This window comes from Myxine glutinosa, chromosome 5 (assembly GCF_964187855.1).
Source record: "Myxine glutinosa chromosome 5, kmMyxGlut1.1, whole genome shotgun sequence".
NCBI lineage: Eukaryota > Metazoa > Chordata > Myxini > Myxiniformes > Myxinidae > Myxine > Myxine glutinosa.
The window spans coordinates 70,777,992-70,790,948 of record NC_136265.1 but is presented as its reverse complement, the minus strand read 5'-3'; the positions used below and the strand labels follow the sequence as shown (position 1 = coordinate 70,790,948).

The window sequence follows — 12,957 nt, the reverse complement described above, 5'->3', positions numbered from 1 at the left end:
ATATCTGAACGCAGTTTTCCTGGGTGTTTGATTTTAATAGGTAAGGTTGCGGAGCCTTCGCTGTGTCCCGCCATTCCGCGCGTTTGTGTTGAACTTGAGTCCGCCATTGAGTGTTCGCCTCGGGAGTTAAAGTCTCGCAAATCGGCCATCCGTAACTGTGGTGTTAATCACAGTTGCGTAACAATATGTTTAAACCGCAGCGGTGATCCCCCACCCCCCGCCCCCCCCCCAGGATTTCCATGTTTTAAACGTTTCCCAGTGTGTACCCTGGATAAGAATAGGTACGCCGTATCCCTGCGTGTCGTAGGAGGCGACTAAGAGGGTTGGCGTCAGGAAGGGCATCCGGCCATAAAAAAAAACATTGCCTCAAAAAGAGAACCATGACAATTACAACTACATGTGGGCAGGGTACAGCCCGAAGTGGAGATCGGTTTCTGAGGTTTGGGACATGGAATGTAGGGACAATGACAGGGAGATCAGGAGAAGTGGTGGAAGTATTGGTCAGAAGAAGAGTGGACATATGTTGTGTGCAAGATACGAGATGGAAGGGAAGTGGTGTGAGAATGGTGAAGGGTAGGCAGGGACAGAAATACAAGTTTGTGTGGCAAGGGTGCCTGGAGGGCGTGAATGGTGTTGGTGTCCTGTTTTCTGAGGAGTTTGTAGACAGTGTGGTGAGTGTGACTAGAGTGAGTGATAGGTTGATGATGGTGAAAATGATGATTGGAAAGCTCTTGGTGAACGTCATCTCGGGATATGCTCCGTAGGTTGGTCGGAGCGATGAAGAGAAGGACAAGTTCTGGTGTGCGATAGAGAAGCTGATGGAAAACGTGAAAGATGAAGTTGTTGTGGTAGGAGGAGACCTAAATGGACATGTGGGAAGGAGTATGGATGGTTTTGACGGAGTTCATGGGGGTTACGGATATGGAGTGAGAAATGGAGAAGGTGAAAGGATTTTGGAGTTTGCTGATGGAGCTGATTTGTTGATTTGTAATACTCAGTTCCAGAAAGAGGATAATAAGCTTGTTACATACACGTCAGGTGGGTCGACGACAACCGTTGACTACCTGATGGTGCGTAGGCGAGATAGGGGGCACCTCCGAGACACAAAGGTGATCCCGGGGGAGGAGGCTGTTTCACAGCACCACTTGGTTGTCTGCGACGTAAGGGTGAAAGGTGCGAGGAGAGCTCGGCGGGTGAAGTACCAACCGAGAATGAAGGTGTGGAGGTTGAAAGAGGTGACAGTAAGGGAGGCATTAAAAGAGAGGCTGAGTAGGGTCGAGGATGATGTGGTTGAGCTTGAAAGTGGTTGGATGTCAATGAAAGCTAGTCTGTTGGGAGCCGTTGGTGAGGTATGTGGATGGACAAAAGGACCACCGAGGCACTCGGAAACATGGTGGTGGGATGATGAAGTTGGAAAGAGGATTGACGAGAAGAGGAAGAAGTTCAAGGAGTGGCAGAAGGCGAAGGGTACGGGAGCAGAAACAGCAGAGCATGAAAGTTATAAGGCAGCCAGGAAGGCTGCAAAGAAAGAGGTAGCAAAGGCGCAGGAGGCATGTAGGAAAATGTTCGGAGAGCGCTTGGATTCGGAAGAGGGTCAGAGAGCGGTATTCAGGATTGCAAAGCAGATAGCGAAAGAGAGGTGTGATGTGATGGGGGTGAGCTGCTTGAAGGACGAAGTGGGACAAATCGTTGTCAACCCAGATGGAATTAAAGGAAGATGGAAAAGATATATGGAAATGCTGTTGAATACAGAGAATGAATGGGATGGCAACATAGAGAGTAACCCAGTTTTAGGACCGGCAGAGAAGATAACTGAGAAGGAAGTTGAGGAAGCGATAAAAGCAATGAAGGGTAGAAAAGCGGGAGGGCCGACGGGAGTTGTGGGAGATATGTTGAAGGCAGCAGGAAGTTGGGGTGTGGGGAGAATGACAGAGATCTGTAATCTGGTGGTGAAAGAAGGCCGCATTCCAGTGGATTGGGAACTGAGTACCCTCGTCCCTCTATACAAGGGGAAAGGTGACCCTCTGGAGTGTGGCTCGTACCGAGCGATAAAGTTATTGGAGCATGGAATGAAGGTATTGGAAAGGGTGTTGGAGAGGAGGATAAGGAAGAAAGTGAAGATCGACGAAATGCAGTTTGGATTTATGCCAGGAAGAGGAACGACAGACGCGCTTTTCATTGTGAGGCAGTTGCAGGAGAAGTACATGGAGAAGAGGAAGAAGTTGTTTCTTGGGTTTGTTTATCTGGAGAAAGCATTCAATCGGGTTCCACGCAAAGTATTGACATGGGCATTGAGGAAGTTAGGAGTGGAGGAATGGTTGATCAGAGTAGTGATGGCAATGTACAAAAGAGCGCGCACAGCTGTAAGGACGAAGGACGGGAACAGTGGTGAGTTTGAGGTGAAGGTGGGAGTGCATCAGGGGTCGGTACTAAGTCCACTACTATTTGTAGCTGTGATGGAGGTGCTGGCTCAGAACGTAAAGGAGGGTTTACCGTGGGAGTTGTTGTATGCAGATGATCTGGTGTTGATTGCGGAAAGTATGGATGGACTGAAGGAAAAGATGAACACGTGGAAGGAATGTATGGAGACAAAAGGTCTGAAGGTGAATATCGGAAAGACGAAGGTGATGGCAAGTGGTAAAGCATGTGGTGAGGTGGAAAGAACTGGGAAGTGGCCCTGTGCTGTGTGTAGGAAGGGTGTCGGAGTGAACTCCATTCAGTGTACAATGTGCGCTGAGTGGGTTCATCAAAAATGTAGTGGTCTGAGAGGGTCATTAACCAGTGTGGCAGCTACATTCAAATGTAAGGTGTGCACAGAGGGAGCTGCAGATGGAGGAAATGTTGAGTTGGATCTTGGAGACGGTGTGAAGCTGGAAGGTGTGAAAACATTTTGCTACCTCGGAGACATGCTGAATGGAGAAGGTGGATCAGACTCGGCAACGGTTGCTTGAGTGAGATGTGCATGGAAGAAGTTTCGGGAATTGAGTGGCGTGCTGATGATGAGGGGAGTGTCGTTGAAGCTGAAGGGAAAGGTGTATGCTGCATGTGTGAGAAGTGTTATGATTTATGGGAGCGAGACATGGGTAATGAACGAAGAGCAGCAACGAAGGTTGGAAAGGGTGGAAATGCGAATGGTTCGACGGATGTGCGGAGTATCGTTGAGAGAGAGGAAGACAAATGATGAATTGCGAAAGATGATGGGAATAGAGCCTGTGATTGATGCTGTGAAGAGGAACAGGTTGAGATGGTTTGGTCATGTGTTGAGCAAGGATGAAAGTGACTGGTTGAGAAGAGTGATGGAAATGAATGTAGAAGGAAGTAGAAGACGGGGAAGACCGAGAAAGACTTGGCTAAAGATGGTGGAAGAAGAAATGCGGGCAAGGGGGTTAACAAGGAGAGATGCAGAAAATAGGGCAAAATGGAGAAGATTGTCATGGGGACCGCAAGGCTAACCCCCGCTCTAGCAGGGAAAATGGCCTTTTAAAATGCATGTTGTGTTGTGTTGTATTCGACCAAAGGTAAACGTTGTTTATTCTACCAAAGGTAAATGTTGTTTATTCGACCAAAGGTAAACGTTGTTTATTCTACCAAAGGTAAACGTTGTTTATTCTACCAAAGGTAAAGGTTGTTTATCCTACCAAAGGTAAATGTTGTTTATTCGACCAAAGGTAAACGTTGTTTATTCTACCAAAGGTAAACGTTGTTTATTCGACCAAAGGTAAACGTTGTTTATTCGACCAAAGGTAAACGTTGTTTATTCGACCAAAGGTAAACGTTGTTTATTCTACCAAAGGTAAACGTTGTTTATTCTACCAAAGGTAAAGGTTGTTTATTCGACCAAAGGTAAACGTTGTATATTCTACCAAAGGTAAACGTTGTTTATTCTACCAAAGGTAAACGTTGTTTATTCGACCAAAGATAAACGTTGTTTATTCTACCAAAGGTAAACGTTGTTTATTCTACCAAAGGTAAACGTTGTTTATTCTACCAACGGTAAACGTTGTTTATTCTACCAAAGGTAAACATTGTTTATTCTACCAAAGGTAAACGTTGTTTATTCTACCAAAGGTAAACGTTGTTTATTCTACCAAAGGTAAACGTTGTTTATTCTACCAAAGGTAAACATTCTCGGAAAAGACGGAAATTTTCTGTAGTAATATTTGTTTATAGTTTTAATAAATGTGTATGGAAGGAGAACACAAACAATAACAACAACAACGTGACAATATTTCTTTTCGCGCGTTTTCCATCGTCAGTGATCCTCACAGATTGGATGTTATTGTGGCGGACACGAAAGCCCACTGGCGTGGTGACATCATTCCGCGCACCAAGTGGGCGGCGGCCACGCCCGAGGGGTAGGCGTGGCCTGAGTATATACACGGGGCGCGCAGCCCGGAGCGCGCTAGTGTTACAGTGAGCTCCTGAAATAAAGACGCTTATAAGTTACCGCTTGTCCGCTTCCTCCTTGCTCGCAAGCAGCGCGCGTAACGCCGCGCTTTACTGGTGACCCTCGACGTTGGATCTGCCGGAGCGATCCTTCCACACACGACGCCATTGCCATGGCCAACTTCATCAAAGTTCCCGAATTTTGGGAGGCCCAGGCCGAAGTCTGGTTCGTCCAAGCCGAAGCCCAATTTCAGCTTCGGCGCCTCACCGGCGACGACACGTGCTACTGCCACGTCGTCGCCTCCCTCGGGCCCGGCACGGCCGCTCGAGGTGTGTCCGTCCTTCGCCACCCACCAGATGGCCACAAGTACGAGGCACTCAAGCGGCTACTCCTAGCCACGTTCGGCCTCACGGACGACGCACGGGCCGACCGCCTCCTGGATCTCCCCGAGCTCGGCGACACGCGCCCGTCGGTCCGCATGGACCATATGCTGTCACTGTTGGGCGACGAAGCCCCCGGTTCTCTATTCCGGGCGCTTTTCCGTCGCCAACTTCCAGCGCAGGTTCGCCTCACGTTGGCCGGGACCGTGCTAACGGAACCCCGAGCATTGGCAGCCGAGGCGGACAGGTACTTCGCGGCTTCGGACACGCGGGCGAGAGTCGGTGCGGCCGTCACGGACCTCGAGGCTGATGCTGCTGATGATGCTGATCCACAGCATCAGCTTACACAGCATACGCAGCATGCTGATACGCACCTCGTGACCGCCGCCACGCCCCGCCCACCGCCGCGGCGAAAACCGCCACCGCGGGGAAAACCGCCAACTCCACCGGCCTGGCGGAGCCAGCCACGCTCCCCCAGCTCCACCACCTGGTGCTGGTTCCACGCCAAGTTCGGCCACGAGGCTCGGCAGTGTCATCCGCCATGCTCCTTCAACAGGTCGGGAAATCCTCTCTATCTCTTTGCTGATGACTCCACTCTCTGCCGCTCCATTCCTCTTCCCTCAGATCGGCAGTCTGCAGCCTCCTCACTCTCTGAAGACCTGGACAAAATCACAGACTGGTCAAACAAGTGGAACATGTCTTTCAATCCTGACAAATCTCACTCTCTTACTATGTCTCTCCGAAAAGATCGACTGGACAACCCTCCCATCTACTTTCTCAACAATCCTCTCCAAGAAGTTCTGTCGCTCAAGCTTTTGGGTCTCACTATCTGCCATGATCTTTCTTGGGAAAACCACATTTCCAAGCTGGCCTCCAAAGCCAGTCGCCGACTGGGCATCCTCCGTCGTGCGAAGTCCTTCCTCGGCACACCTGAGCTCCTCACCACATACAAGGCTTTCATCCGCAGCTCAATGGAATACTGTTCTCCCCTATGGGCTGGTGCTCCTGCCTCACACCTGGCTCGGCTTCACGCTGTTGAATCCAAAGCTTTCAAAATCATTGGAATCTCCCGCGATGAAGCTATCTCTGAGGGCCTTTCACTCACTCACCGCAGGCAGGTAGGTGGTCTTTCTGTCTTCTACCGACTCCTCTCCGGCCTTGCTCCCCCAGCTCTCTCTGTGCTCTGTCCCCCAAATATTCCTACAGGTCGCACAAGATCTGCCAGCAACCCTCTGATGGTTAAACTGCCGAAATCTCGGCTCTCTGCTCACCTTCACTCTTTCATTCCTCTTTTCTCCCGCCTGTGGAACAAACTCCCACACTCCCTTAAATCCCTCTCCTCCCTCCAGGTCTTTAAAACAGCTGTTCACCACCATCTCTTATCTTCCCCCATGCATAACCTTGATCTTTTCTACCCCCACTAATTCACCCCAGATCCACCTTGTTTGAAATTCCAACTTCTTTCCTGGAAATCCTGGCAGTGTCCATATGTTTATACCTCTCCCACCCCACCCCCCCCCTTCACATGCCTCCCCCCCAAAGCCCTCTCCCTCCCACAGATCTCTCGATGTCTCCATGTCTCTCGGTCCCTGCTCTCAAATGTTGTGTTTGTGTCCTTCCCCCTCTCTCCCCATCTTGTCTACCGCTCCCGATGTTATTTGTTTTATGTGTCTGTTTGTCTTTCTGTGTGATTAATGTTCGCTCTTTCACGAGCCTTGATCTTGTAAACAAAAAAAAAGAAAAAAAAAAAGCCCCGCCCAGGCCGGCGCTCAATAGTGGCGTTGAGCGCCGGCCGTTCAAGCAGCCTGCTGTTCATAACGGACACCTTATCCGGGCGCCGTTACCTGTGCGACACGGGAGCGCAGGTGAGTGTCGTTACCGCCGGTACATCAGACAAGCACGCCGCGGGCGGGGGCCCCGTGCTGCTTGCCGCGAACGGGATGCCCATCCGTACGTACGGAAAACGCTGCCTCTCTCTGCGGTTCGGAGGGCAGGTTTTCCGATCGACGTTCGTCACCGCCGACGTGCCCATGGCACTGCTTGGCGCGGACTTCCTGTGCACTAATGGGCTCCTGGTCGACGTAAAGCGCAGACGTCTTGTCCAGGCCGAGACGTTCAGCTCGCTCGCTTGTGCGCTGCCCAGCTCGTCGAGCAGCTCAACGAGCTGCTCGCCAAGCGGCTTGCCGAACGGTTCGGTTCCGGCCACGTTGATCTGTACGCTTCCGGCAGCGGACGCATTCACCCGCCTCCTCGCCGGCTTCCCGGCCCTCATGCGGCCCACCTTCTCGGCGGGGGCCATCAAGCACGGGGTGGCCCATCACATCCCCACCGTCGGGCCACCGGTCTACGCCCGGGCACGCCGCCTCGAGCCGACGAAGCTGGCGGTGGCAAAAGCGGCGTTCGCTACCCTGGAGCGACTCGGCATCGTTCGGCGCTCGGAGAGTGCTTGGGCGTCGCCGCTGCACATCGTGCCGAAGCCCGGCGAGAGATGGCGACCGTGCGGGGACTATCGCCGTCTCAATGACGCCACCACTCCCGACCGCTACCCCGTCCCCCACATTCAGGACTTTTCCGCCCGTTTTGCGGGCATGTCCTTCTTCTCAAAGGTGGACCTCATATGCGGCTACCATCAGGTCCCCATCAGGCCGGAGGACGTCCCGAAGACGGCGGTCATCACGCCATTCGGACTCTTTGAGTTCCTGCGGATGCCCTTCGGTCTGAAGAACGCGGCTCAGGCGTTCCAGCGACTGATGGACAGCGTCCTGCGCGACTTGGATTTTGTCTACGTCTACCTGGACGATATCCTCGTCGCCAGCGCGTCCCGCGAAGAGCACCTACGCCACCTCTGCACGCTCTTCGAACGCCTGGGCCAGCATGGCCTGATTGTGAACCCCGCAAAGTGCCGGTTCGGCGTCGCCGTAATCAATTTCCTGGGGCACCGTGTCACCAGGCACGGAGCCGTCCCCCTGCCGGCCAAGGTGGAGGCGGTGAAGGGGTTTCCGCGCCCCCGCACGATCAGAGGGCTGCAGGAGTTCCTGGGCATGGTGAACTTTTACCATCAGTTCCTGCCCCGTATCGCCCAGCTCCTGCGCCCCCTGCAAGAAGCTCTCCGAGGTAAGCCGGGCAAAGGCGACGTTACCTGGACCGAGCAGATGGACACGGCGTTCACGGCCGCGAAGCTCGCCTTGGCTAACGCCACCATGCTCGCGCACCCGGCGCCCGATGCACCAATCGCCCTCACCACCGACGCCTCGGACTACGCGGTGGGCGCGGTGCACGAGCAATGGGTGCGTGGAGCTTGGCAACCGCTGGCGTTCTTTAGCCGGCAGCTTCGCCCGCCCGAACGCCGTTACAGTACCTTCGACCGCGAGTTGCTCGGGCTTCACTTGGCGGTCAGGCACTTCCGCCATCTGCTCGAGGGCCGTGCGTTCACGGCCTTCGTCGACCACAAGCCGCTGATCTTCGCGATGGGCAAGGTCACCGAGCCGTGGTCGGCCCGGCAGCAGCGTCACCTCTCGGCCGTGTCCGAGTACACGACGGACATCCGGCACGTCGCGGGGAAGGACAACCCGGTGGCGGATTGCCTTTCCCGGGCCGTCGCCCATGCAGTCCACCTCGGCATCGACTATGCCCGGATGGCAGCGGACCAGGCCGCTGACCCCGACGTCCAGGCCTTGCGGACCGCCGTCACGGGCCTCCGCGTCGCCGAGGTGCCGTTCGAAGGCGCGGGCACGGCCCTCTTGTGCGACGTCTCCCTCGGGCGGCCTCGCCCCATCGTGCCCGCGGGCTGGCAGCGCCAGGTGTTTGACGCCATCCACGGCCTGTCCCACCCGGGCGCGAGGGCCTCCCAAAGGTTGATCGCCGACAAGTTCGTCTGGCATGGCCTCCGGAAGGCCGTCCGCGGCTGGGCCAGGACGTGCCTCGCGTGCCAGCGCGCCAAGGTGCACCGGCACACCCAGGCCCCGTTGGCCCCGTTCACGGTGCCGGAACGCCGGTTTGACCACGTCCACGTGGACCTGGTGGGACCTCTGCCCCCCTCGCGGGGTTTCACCCACGTCCTCACCATGGTGGACCGCACCACCCGGTGGCCGGAGGCCGTGCCCTTGGTGTCGACGACGGCGGCGGACATCGCGCAGGCTTTCATCGCCACCTGGGTCACCCGGTTCGGCGCCCCCTCAGACATCTCGTCCGACCGCGGCCCCCAGTTCACCTCGGAGCTCTGGGGGGCGGTCGCGCAGGGGCTCGGGGTCCGGCTGCACCGAACCACGGCCTATCACCCCCAGGCTAACGGCCTGTGTGAGCGATTTCACCGCTCATTGAAGGCCGCGCTCCGGGCCACCCTCCGCGACGGCGGCTGGGTCGACAGGCTCCCCTGGGTCCTGCTGGGCCTCCGGACGGCGCCCAAGGAGGACCTGCACGCATCCGCGGCGGAGTTGGTCTTCGGGCAACCGCTGCGGGTGCCGGGCGAGTTCCTCCCCGACTCCACGTCACCATGGTCCGCGGCACAGCAGCGCTCCGCTCTGCAAGAGACCGCCCAGAGGTTCGCCCCGGTGCCAACAGCATGCCACGGGCACCCACCGACGCACGTCGCCCCGGAGCTTCGCATGGCGGAGTACGTCTTCGTCCGCCACGATGCCCACCGGACACCACTGCGGCCCCTGTACGACGGGCCTTTCCGCGTGCTGGAGACCGGGGCGAAGCACTTCACCCTGGACATCGGCGGTACTCCTGACCGCGTTTCTGTAGACCGCCTCAAGCCGGCCCACCTCGACGTGGACCATTGTCAGGGAATAAATATTCATATTGACAATATTGCTAGAATATATATCAATGTAATCTTGTTTAAAGTGGAATTATGTTTTACTTTACGAATGAGCAAAAGAGCATAGAACTAGAGTTAACAGGTGGTCAGGAGAGTTAATTTCAGACAAAATGTGTAACGCTCTTGGACCGCCACCTGTCTATCAAAAATAGCCTATGTTCAGTTCACTGCACACAGGCTGCAAATTCTTCCTCAGCAGGTCAGAGCATTTGACCTCTTGAACAGAAATAAGTACTAGCTGGCCAAGAGAGAGCCAAATAAGGTTTTGGATAAGGGAACCAGAAACACCCTGCATGCTCCGCAACATCAAAGGAGTTTGGGGCTTTAAAACCAGGAGAAAGTTGCGAGCAGAGAGCAGAGTGGACGGGGAGAGTGAATGAAGAGGAGTGAACAACTGGAGACTGGTCAACAACTGAACGAGCTTCAAAAGACCTCCAGACCGAGCTTCAACCAAGACCTACAAACAAGCTTCAACAAAGCCTGGAACAAAGCCTCATTAAAGATCTCGGCTTAGTATACAACAAATTCTCAAAAGTGAATAAAACATTGATTTTGCTATAACGAAGTTTCTGGAAGTTTCTGAAGTAGAAAAGAAGTTAAATTTATTATTCTACAATTGGTGGTCCGTAAGGGAGTCAACTCCACAGAACAAGGTAAGCTTTTGTTTGTTATCTGTGTAGTCTGATGTTAATCTGCGCAAATAGTTCAGTGTTTGAGTTTTGTGTATGTTTGTTGATATGTGGAAGGGAAAAAAAAATCACGAGGCCTTTAACAGGTTTCAGAAATCATGACAATTTTTTTTCTCTTTTTCTTCCAAAATTTAACTAAGTGTACTACTGATGTATACGCATTTTTCAGGAATGGTGCCATGGACCGTCACAAATATCCACTAAAGCCTTTTGTCTTTAGAAAAGGTGCTGTGCTTTCATGAAGAACCACTGATATGGTATATACTGTATAATTATTGTACGATTTTTAAAAAAAAATTTCAGAAGTCATGACGATAAAAACATTTTTTTTAAATAATAATAATAAATTGTTTTTTTTGTTTTTTCCCTGTAATTTGAATTTTTTTCGGTACATTCTACGAGTGCAAAGAGCCACTAACGAATCCCGGGACGTTAGCGAAAACGGTGCTGCATTCGTCCAGTCATGCAAATATTTTGTGTATGAATATGCTTTTGTGTATTCATTTGATTTCATACGTGATTCCAGTTCAATGGTCTGTGTCACATATCTGCCCATTCCTTTTGTATGATGATTCAAATTTGTTGGGTTCCTACGGTTGAGACTTATATAATATTTTTCCTGTGGTGAGCCTCTTCTTTGATGTGGTCACAAGGGACGTGTGGATATGCTCTCGCACAAGCTGAACAGCGATTTAAAAAAAAAAAATTTTTTAAAGCGATTTTTTAAAGCGATTTTAAAGCGAAAAAGCGATTTTAAAAAAACGATTATCTGAGGATTTTTTAATAATTAGCGATTTTTGTAAAAAAAGACAAAAAAAAAAAAAAAACTGCATTTTATACAGTATACAGTGTTAAGGGAAAATCGGCTGGATTCGATTTTCAAACATGAATTCCCAGTGCTACAAAAGTGAGTTTAGCATTGTCATAAAGGTTTTCCGTGTCATCTCCAAGTAAGACACTGATGCCGGTAATTGTATCCTGCCACTGGAATGCGTGCAGGCAGGTCACCCATGGCAACCGTTTGGTGTTGTGTCCTGGGCCCTAGCCCACACTTCTTATATATGGGATCAGAAACGATTTTTTAAAATGTAATTTAGTGAAATAAGATACTATGCCTGGTGGCAAGGCAATTAACTGGACCCAAACACAAAATTGTACCTGTTTGATGAAACAAAACTTAGATCTGTATATATATGGGTGAATTTACAGGTAAATGGATTTGGTGACCCTTTCAAGTGGTGAACTAACATCACGTCCTTTCCCCCCCCCCCTTCTATTTCCTGTCCCCTCTACCCTAATCCTAAACCCCATCCTGCCATCATCTTCCCCACCAAGTCAGGTTATATTACACATTGTATGAGGCATGTATAGGATCGTTGATTGTATGGGATTGGATGGGATTGCATATCCCATATGGATCCCATATTGATTTAGCATATCACCTCATTATGTGGTCTTGCTGTGTTTTTGTGTGTATGGGTATGTGGGTATGTATGTGTTTTGCACCCCTCTTCCCCCCCCTCCTCCAACCATGGCCCCAATACTGCTACAATAATTTGTGAAATGGTACGACACAGTTTACATCGTTAAAATAATACACAGATGAGTGTATGATTTGCACAGAAGTTCGAGAGGGACAATAGTATCCATCATATAACCTTTCACAGCCTTGTAAGGGAGAATAAGTGCAGCCAATCATACACAGTTATTTTTAGAAAAATACAATGAGTGTCGTATTTCGCATAGTATTAATACCCCTAAGGGAGCCCCGCCCCACCCCCCCAGCCTCATCCCTCCCTTGGCATTCTGCCACTTCTCCTCCTCCCTTCCCCACCCTTCATCATTGATGATCAGTGCTCATGTTCATTTTCAAAGTTTGTTGAAATGACTGATTATGGTATGACTCTGATTATGGTAATGCATTACAAATTACAATTTACAATTTTTTATAATTATAATTTATAATTGCCAATTTACAATTATGGTAAATTTTCATTTACAATTTATAATTACAATGCTTAATAATGAAAATGGTTTTACAATCATGGAAATTGCTATGATTGTCAGGCATGTCAGCATGTCATCATGTCATCATATCAGGCATGTCATCATTGGGTTTTGATGTAAATTGAGTGCATGGGCTGTTAAGGATAGTTTTACAGCCCTGCAGGATTAATGCTGTATTACAGGTCACAAAGTTTGTAGGAGGTGTGCAATTTAATGTGATTGAATTGCATTGGTCAATATTATGGATTAATTGCCATTCCTTGGTACGGCATTTCAGGACTCTTACAACATTTTAATTGTCAAGAACTTTGAGTGTCATTCAAAGTGAAACATGTTGTTTTTTGTGCTCTTAAGCATACTCTTAAGAACACAAGAAATTGTAACCTTATGATGTTCCTTATGATGTAACCTTATGATGTAACCTTATGATGTAACCTTATGATGTTCTGATGGGGAATGATTTGATGAGGTGCACCATCAATTCATTTTTCCCATGTAAGACAGTAATGTATTTGAATTTGTGATATAATGACCAGACAAGATTAAAAAAAAAAAAAAAAAAAAAAAAATGTCAGATATGATCCAGAGGCAGAACGGTGATTTGTCAACTGACGGCAGATATGGGTCAAACGGTGACGACCGATGATCATATTTCCCCGTCAGTGGATGGAA

General features: G+C 50.6%; 1 protein-coding gene across 1 annotated transcript in view; it reads right to left on the bottom strand.

Annotated features, from left to right (window-relative positions):
- The window catches only part of LOC137428526 (uncharacterized), a 108,848-nt gene that overhangs the window by 56,206 nt on the left and 39,685 nt on the right, over positions 1 to 12,957 (bottom strand). The gene's annotated exons all lie outside the window — the stretch shown is intronic.